Here is a 7,399-nt window from a genome sequence, read left to right on the forward strand (position 1 = left end):
TTTTTTTTTTTTTTTTTTTTTTTTTTTTTTTTTTTTTTTTTTTTTTTTTTTTTTTTTTTTTACCTGTTACATCATAACTCACTTCGGATTAAGATCGAGTCGCATTGATCATCATGTGAAATATTAATTTTCTCAATTAATGGATTTACAAAGAGAGATTAAATATTTCTTGGTCTACTATTATACAAACTCATTGTCTAGGATAACCCCACTCACATGTCTCCACACGAAGATTTTGATTAAATCATTTGCAACAATTACAAAGTATGTCATATCAATAGAGTTATCAGAATAAGGCATCCAATCTTATCCTTGTTCAATATTACATTAATAACCTTCCATTTTCATGTATAATATTAAATTGTAAATATGATAATAAAAATTATTATCAAAACTAAATAATTAATTACGGGGTTTTATAACGTAAATTCAACACCTTGTTCTTTAGTCTACCTCTCTCCCTCACTTGTGACGCCGAAAGCACTTGCTTACACCCACACACGTGAGTTTCAACGTTACAACTTTCTCCTAACCAAGGTTCTCACCAGCGTCAAGTAGAATAATCAAAACGACGTAATTCATAGTAAAACTTAGTGTTCTATGTGTTTACATCTATGAGCGGCAACGTTGCTGTCGAAGGCTGGGGTTGTAAAATACTCGCGCACCGTCAAGCTTGCGGGATTGGTTTTCACGTAGAGAAGAGTACTTTGCTCTCTCTTGGTAATCAAGACAACTCCGACGAAAAATGCTTGGTTGTTCAAGGGAGTGGGTAGCGAACGTATTTGAAGGAATTGTGAGGGCTTGTTTCGTTGCGGGTTATCGGTGCCTTGCCAAAAATCTCGTGATTTTCGACGAGATTTGAAACTTTCAATTTTTTTCTTTCTAACTGCTGTTACAAAGAGGGGTAGAGAAGAAATTAAAACCTACCCCAAGTTTACCCGAAAAGGAAAATCTTGAATTCCTTCCTCTCTATAGCTTTTTAGCCTTCGTCGTCTTCACAAGAAATACTTCTTGAACTTCCCGGAGGTGATTGAGATAGGTTAGAATGGACAAATTTGTGTGAATTGAATTTTCGAACCCCTCTTTCCTAGTTAAATGGTTGTTTGAATTGAGCCAATGGGATAGGGACATGTTCACCCCTTGTTTCCTCAGCAAAGTGTTGGGTAGGATACTTTAGAATGTATAGGAACAAATTTGGAACGACGTTGAGTGCAAGGAAGAGGTGGACTAAAGCTCCCAAATTTAAAAGAAATCTAGGAGGGAGTGTCCCAAAATTAAAACGGTAGTAACCCGCGATTAGATGCTCGACATTACTTAGTTCTTGCTCTCAATGAAAGCCCACACTTCATAATTTATAGAGAGAGCCTTAATTGACAATGGAATGTCCAAGACCGCCTTGAATTTGAAACTTAAATTTTTAAAATTTTCATTGGAAATATTTTCTCCAATCAAGCAACAAAATAATAATAATAACAACTCGATTTCGGAATGAAATTTCGAAAAAGAACTAAAATTGAAACATATTAAAATTTGATAAACCCAAACAAGGCTTCCTTAGAAAAGCTCAAGAGGAAAAACAAAAGGGGAAGAGGAAAGCAAAAAATATAGGACATTATTTGAATACATATCTCGTGCGCCAAGGTTTCAAAATTCAACGTACTTTAAAAAGCACATAAAAATAATGGGTAGCCTTTCTATAATTGGCAACTTTTAGGGCACTAGGTCATGCTCTGCCTCCTAAATTTGAATTTGGAATTCAGCAGCATGCCGCCATATTTTAGAGCCGTATTATATAAGTATGGTAGATATTTTTATATGTCATAAAACTTGGATATTTACAAATCCAACTTGAAATGACAATTTTGAAACCTTAACTATGGTAATATCTTTTCAACGGCTTGACATTTTCTACGATAATTGGTTTATATTGAACTTTTGCCATGTGTTTGTCTTGGGGTATAGGGAAGATTACCACCGAAGTTCTAGTTGATTTAGAGACAATTTCCACATTTGTAATCTTCATGGATTCCCCACCTAAGTCAATCTTAAATTATGATTTCCTAAATTTAAGACTTGACAATCTCATACTATAGTCCCTCTCCATACATACCTATAAAATTTTGACCATAATTGTAATGTCTCTCCAAACTATGGTTTGATACTTTTAAATCACCTCATAACTTTCCTACATACAGTTGTTCTCAAACTTGGATTTAAAACTTTCCAATTAGTGTTCAGGCAGAGGGGTTTTCTACATCTCATTAATTCCAAAGATCAGCTACCATTAAAGGCACTTATTTTTTAACACAACTCTATGTGGAAAACACTTGCCCTCCTTATTAAGATTAATTGAGAAGATATTATAAGACACTATGTAGAATACTACTGCTCTTTATTTCTTAGGATGAAAACCTACGTAGGGTGGAGGGGTATTTATACGTCTACACAATCTAATACAAAATCTAAATTTTTTTCTAAAATATCTAGTTATGTTTATTCTAAAATACCTAAATCATTTTACTAAAATAAATATAAATGAGCTCATACAATTATTGGGCTTGACTCTATTAGGCTAGCAATGAAATTTTTACACTCCCCCTTAGCACTAGTTCTCAATCGCTGTACCATGTTGAGCTGACAACAAAGCTCTCATGTTAGTCCTTTTGTAAACAAGCCTACCACTTGGTCATCTGACTTGGTCTGTTACATCTCAATTTATTCCTTTAGAATTTTCTCTCTAATGAAATAGTAGTGCACCTCCACGTGCTTTTTTCTAGCATGAAACAATAGATTTTTTGCTAGGTGAATCACAGATTGGTTGTCACAATGAAGTGGTATTGGATAGTCAATTTTCTTGTGCCAATTTTCCATCAAAAGTTTTAGCCATGTACTTTCCTAAGCTGCTCCAATCGCTGCTTTGTACTCTGCTTCTCTAGTTAACAATGATACTGTTGATTGTCTTTTGCTACACCAAGAAGTTTTTCTCGAACCGAGCTTGAACACATACTTGGTGCTTGATCTTCAGGTATCGTGATATCCTTTGACATATCTCAAAGTTTGTCAAGCTGCATCAAAATGAGACTTCTTTGGACTTTCAATATACTGACTAATGACTCCAACTTCATTTTTGAATCTATTTGGTTGCTTCATGTAGATCTCATGGTTCAACTATCCATGCAAGAATAGATTCTTCATATCCATCTGCCAAAATTTCCAACCTTTATTTACGACAAGTGCTGGAGGAACTTGTACTATAGTGATCTTCGCCACTAGACTAAACGTTTCATCATAGTGTAATCCATATTCTTGAGAGAACCTTGGATCTACAATCTGAGCTTTTAATCTCACGATTAATTCATTCAGGGTACACTTTATTTTGTAAATCCACTTGGAAAAGATAGATTTAACATCACCTGACCATGACACTAGTTCCCAAGTTTGATTTTGCTCTAGGGCTATAATTTCTTCCTACCTCGCTTTCTGCCAAGCCAAGTTTTGTGATACTTTTTCATATATCTCTGGTTTATAAACTCTATCTTCTACAATAGTTGCATTAGCATAATCTGGATTTGACTTTTGAATTATTTCTGATTGTCTAAGTTGTTGAAATGCAATTTCCTTTTCACTAGGTTTACTTGGTTGAGTCACTCCTTGCTCACCAACATCAATGTCGCTTGGATATTTAGACACATCAACATTTGACTGAATGTGCGTAGTTTGCTCCCCCATCTTCTGTGGATAAATTTCTTCAATTTGCTCCCCCGTCTTCTGTGGATGAATTTCTTCATTTTGCTCCCCCATCTACTATGGAAGAAGTTCTCCAGTGTTGTCCAAGCCTAGTAATACTTCCTTCTATGAGGGCCACTCTGCTTACATTGCACCACTCTAATCGTCAATCATGTGGTTTGAGCATCCTGAATCAATGATCCAGTCATCCTCGTAATCAATATGTTCTCTCATCATTGCCATGAGCGCTAGCTCATCTTCTTCTATGTCACATATCGCCTCTGCATCCCATTCCAACTCAATCTCTATGTTGGAAGATGCCACATTACTCTCGGCAGTTTTTTTTTGGACCAACAATCTCTGGACATGTGGCCCTTCTTCCTGCAAATGTAATAATTATCTTCAAATCTCTTTCCTTGAGAACTCTTGTTGTCATTTTTCTGAGCTCTCTCAGGTTGTGTAGTTTCTTGATGGCTTTTTCTTTTGTTACTGTTTTTGTATCCAGGTTTAGTAGACAGTTTATTATTGCTCCGACTTTCACTTGTGTAGAGTGCTTCTTCTTCACCCTTCAATGTGATGTCTCCCATTTGTTTAGTCATGGTTTCTTGACTTAATAACAAATTTTCAAACTCTACAAGTGATGGTTGAGTGGGTCATCCTTGTACAACAACAATGAAGCTTCTATATTCTGGTCGCAATCCGTGGATAATGATCCTCTTCATTCGAGTTCTCCAATGGCGGACTTCGGGTCTAGTTCAGTAATCTCCTTGCAAATCGACTTGACTTTATGAAAGTACTGAGCAATTGTCATGTTACGTTGTGAAACTGACAACAACTCGTTCTCCAAAAGGTTGTAGCCTTGTATCATTCTTCTTTGAGAACAACGTCACGAACGTGTCTCATGCTTCTTTCGGTGTTTTGTCATCCCAAATATGTTCTAACATCTCTTCTTCGATTCTGGTCTTCAAGGCAAACATTGCTTTGCCTACTTTGACTCTCTATTTGCGCAAGACGCCGTTAGAATCCTCCTCCGGCGGTGTAGTTTCACTTCCTCCAACGACCTCCCATAGGTCCTGTCCTTGTAAAGAGGACATTATGCATGTTGACCACGTGTTGTAGTTGTTGTTGAGTTTCTTGATTCCTCCTACGATTTGGAAGTCACCCATCGTGTTGGCAATACCTCACTAATACCAAACAAGTCTTTTCGACACAAAATTTGCAGAGTCACGAACTACTCATGACACAAACAAACTCTCTCACTAGTAATATTAAGAAATTATTTTTGATATGAAAGATCGTACAGAGCTACAACCAAGAGCATAAGAATTCCAAGAGATCAAACAACCTATGCTAACCTCGCTCTGATATCATATTGTTGAACAAAACTCTCTATGGAAAACACTTGCACTCTTTATTAAGACTAATCGAGAAGAGATTACAAGACACTCTATAGAATACTACTAATCTGTACTTCTTGGGATGAAAACCTAGGTAGGGTGGAGGGGTATCTAGAGTATACGCAATCTACTCCTAAAAAATCTAAATCTTTTTCGTAAAATATCTAGGTCTCATCCTAAAATATCTAGCTATCTTTATTTTAAAATACCTCGATCATTTTACTAAAATAAAATATAGATGGACTCATCCAATCATTTGAAACTACCTACTCGTTAGTATACGTTGGTACATCCCTTCCATCTCTACATAATATTACATAGTTTCACAAAGTTTGAGATGTCTAAATGAAACATCTAACCTTTCTTAACAAAATCATTTTCAGGCCTACACTATCATGTAGTAGTTTACTAAAACTATATCTCCTCACTCAACCTTCCTAAATCTAAACACCATCAATATATCAAATTAATATTCATATTTTATGCCAGATAAATCATATCATATTCTATATTATGATTAACATAGAACTAAAGTCACTATAATATAGTCAATGGTGTCAAAATTTAATTGTGTTATATTTGATAATGAACAAGTAGTAACAACAACAATCAACGACATTTCCTTTTCTTATCTTACACATGACATACCTGACGGTGACGGAGAATCAACGGTGAGACTATGGAACATGTCAAGCCTATCTTGTAGGCTAGTCTACAGAATGACCTAGAGCTCTGATATCAACTTTAATTATCCTAGATTTCTACTAACCTAAAGTTGCTACCATCTTCATAACATCATCTTTTATGCAAAAATAAGCCTTTCAAACATAATCTTAAAACATTGTCATAGACTTACATGTTTCAAAAAGTCTTTAAAGTAACCTAACGAAAATATAAAATAAAACAAAGTAAATATTAAAATTGAAAAATGTCTTCTACTAACCTATGGTCTAAGAATTTAAATACAACTATTCTATGCATATGACGGTCTTTACTTATGATGTCATCGTTAGCCGTACATGGGTGCTTTGCCTTTACCTGAAAAAGTAAAAATAACACATGGTTTGAGTATTTTATGAAATATTCAATAAATGACCCTACTATTGGTGTCAGGGAATGCAAATACATGCAACTCATGACTAGAGACCTATCGTTAAAACCATGATAGAGGTGGCCTCCCGACCAAACAAAATTGGATGTGTAATACTTCATACACAAGACCCCCGCATGCGAGCGTGAGTCCCCAAGCGGTTCGCACCCCCTGGATCCATCATAGTCTGGCTAGCTGTCCATAGCGGGACGTCTGGAGATTAGCAAACTCTTGAATATCATGTGAGGCATGATGATGATTATCATCATCATAGTGTATGCGTCTGTACTCATCACCATAAATGGGGAAGTAACTCGATGTATATGAACACACAATATGCATGAGTTCTCTATGATTTTCATCTTTAAATCATTCTTATGACAAAACCTTATACATCATCAGATACATGCATTGAGCTTCATATGTTTATCATCATTCACATTAATTAGAGTTGTGTCTTAGAAAACTCATCCTCATAATGCATCATGATATTTAATACATGCACATTATCTTAATATATAATATCATCATATTAAGTCATTTCATCCTCATGCATCTTACATCATCATGTTATCATGAATCACCATCCGTCATGTCATCATATCATGTCAACATCTCACATCATCACATACTTCATCACAACATCATATAATCATTACATCATCATATAACATCATCACATTAACATATAATATCATCACGTCATCATATAACATAAAGCATAAATGACACATGTAAGGGTCACTGGGTATGTGTCATACATAAGGCAAGTATTTCAACCGAGCCCATTGTAAAGCCACTTACTTAGTTGGTCTTAGCCAAAGTTCTATCTAGCTCCAAATTTGTATGTTTTTGTACTTCAAATTCGTTTTCACTTATGTCGAGGATATACATATTTTAAATAATCAATTAATTGCCTCAGTAAAATTCGAATTTCATGTTTTCATTATTTCTAAATTGTGTTTAACGGTGAAACTTAAATTAAAAAAATATGTCAACTACTTAAATCATACCATCCAAAAACTGTTTTTTTTTATAATACTATAATCATCCAGTGTACCAACAATTTAATACTTTTTCAGATATTCGGTTTTCTTTCGTCTATATGTTCATTTGTGTGGTTTTCCTTTTTATTTTGTTCATACTTTACATTTTTTTTTTTTTTTTTTTTTAAGTATGTTCCTAA

This window comes from Cucurbita moschata, unplaced genomic scaffold (assembly GCF_002738365.1).
Source record: "Cucurbita moschata cultivar Rifu unplaced genomic scaffold, Cmos_1.0 Cmo_Scf00076, whole genome shotgun sequence".
Classification (NCBI taxonomy): Eukaryota; Viridiplantae; Streptophyta; class Magnoliopsida; order Cucurbitales; family Cucurbitaceae; genus Cucurbita; species Cucurbita moschata.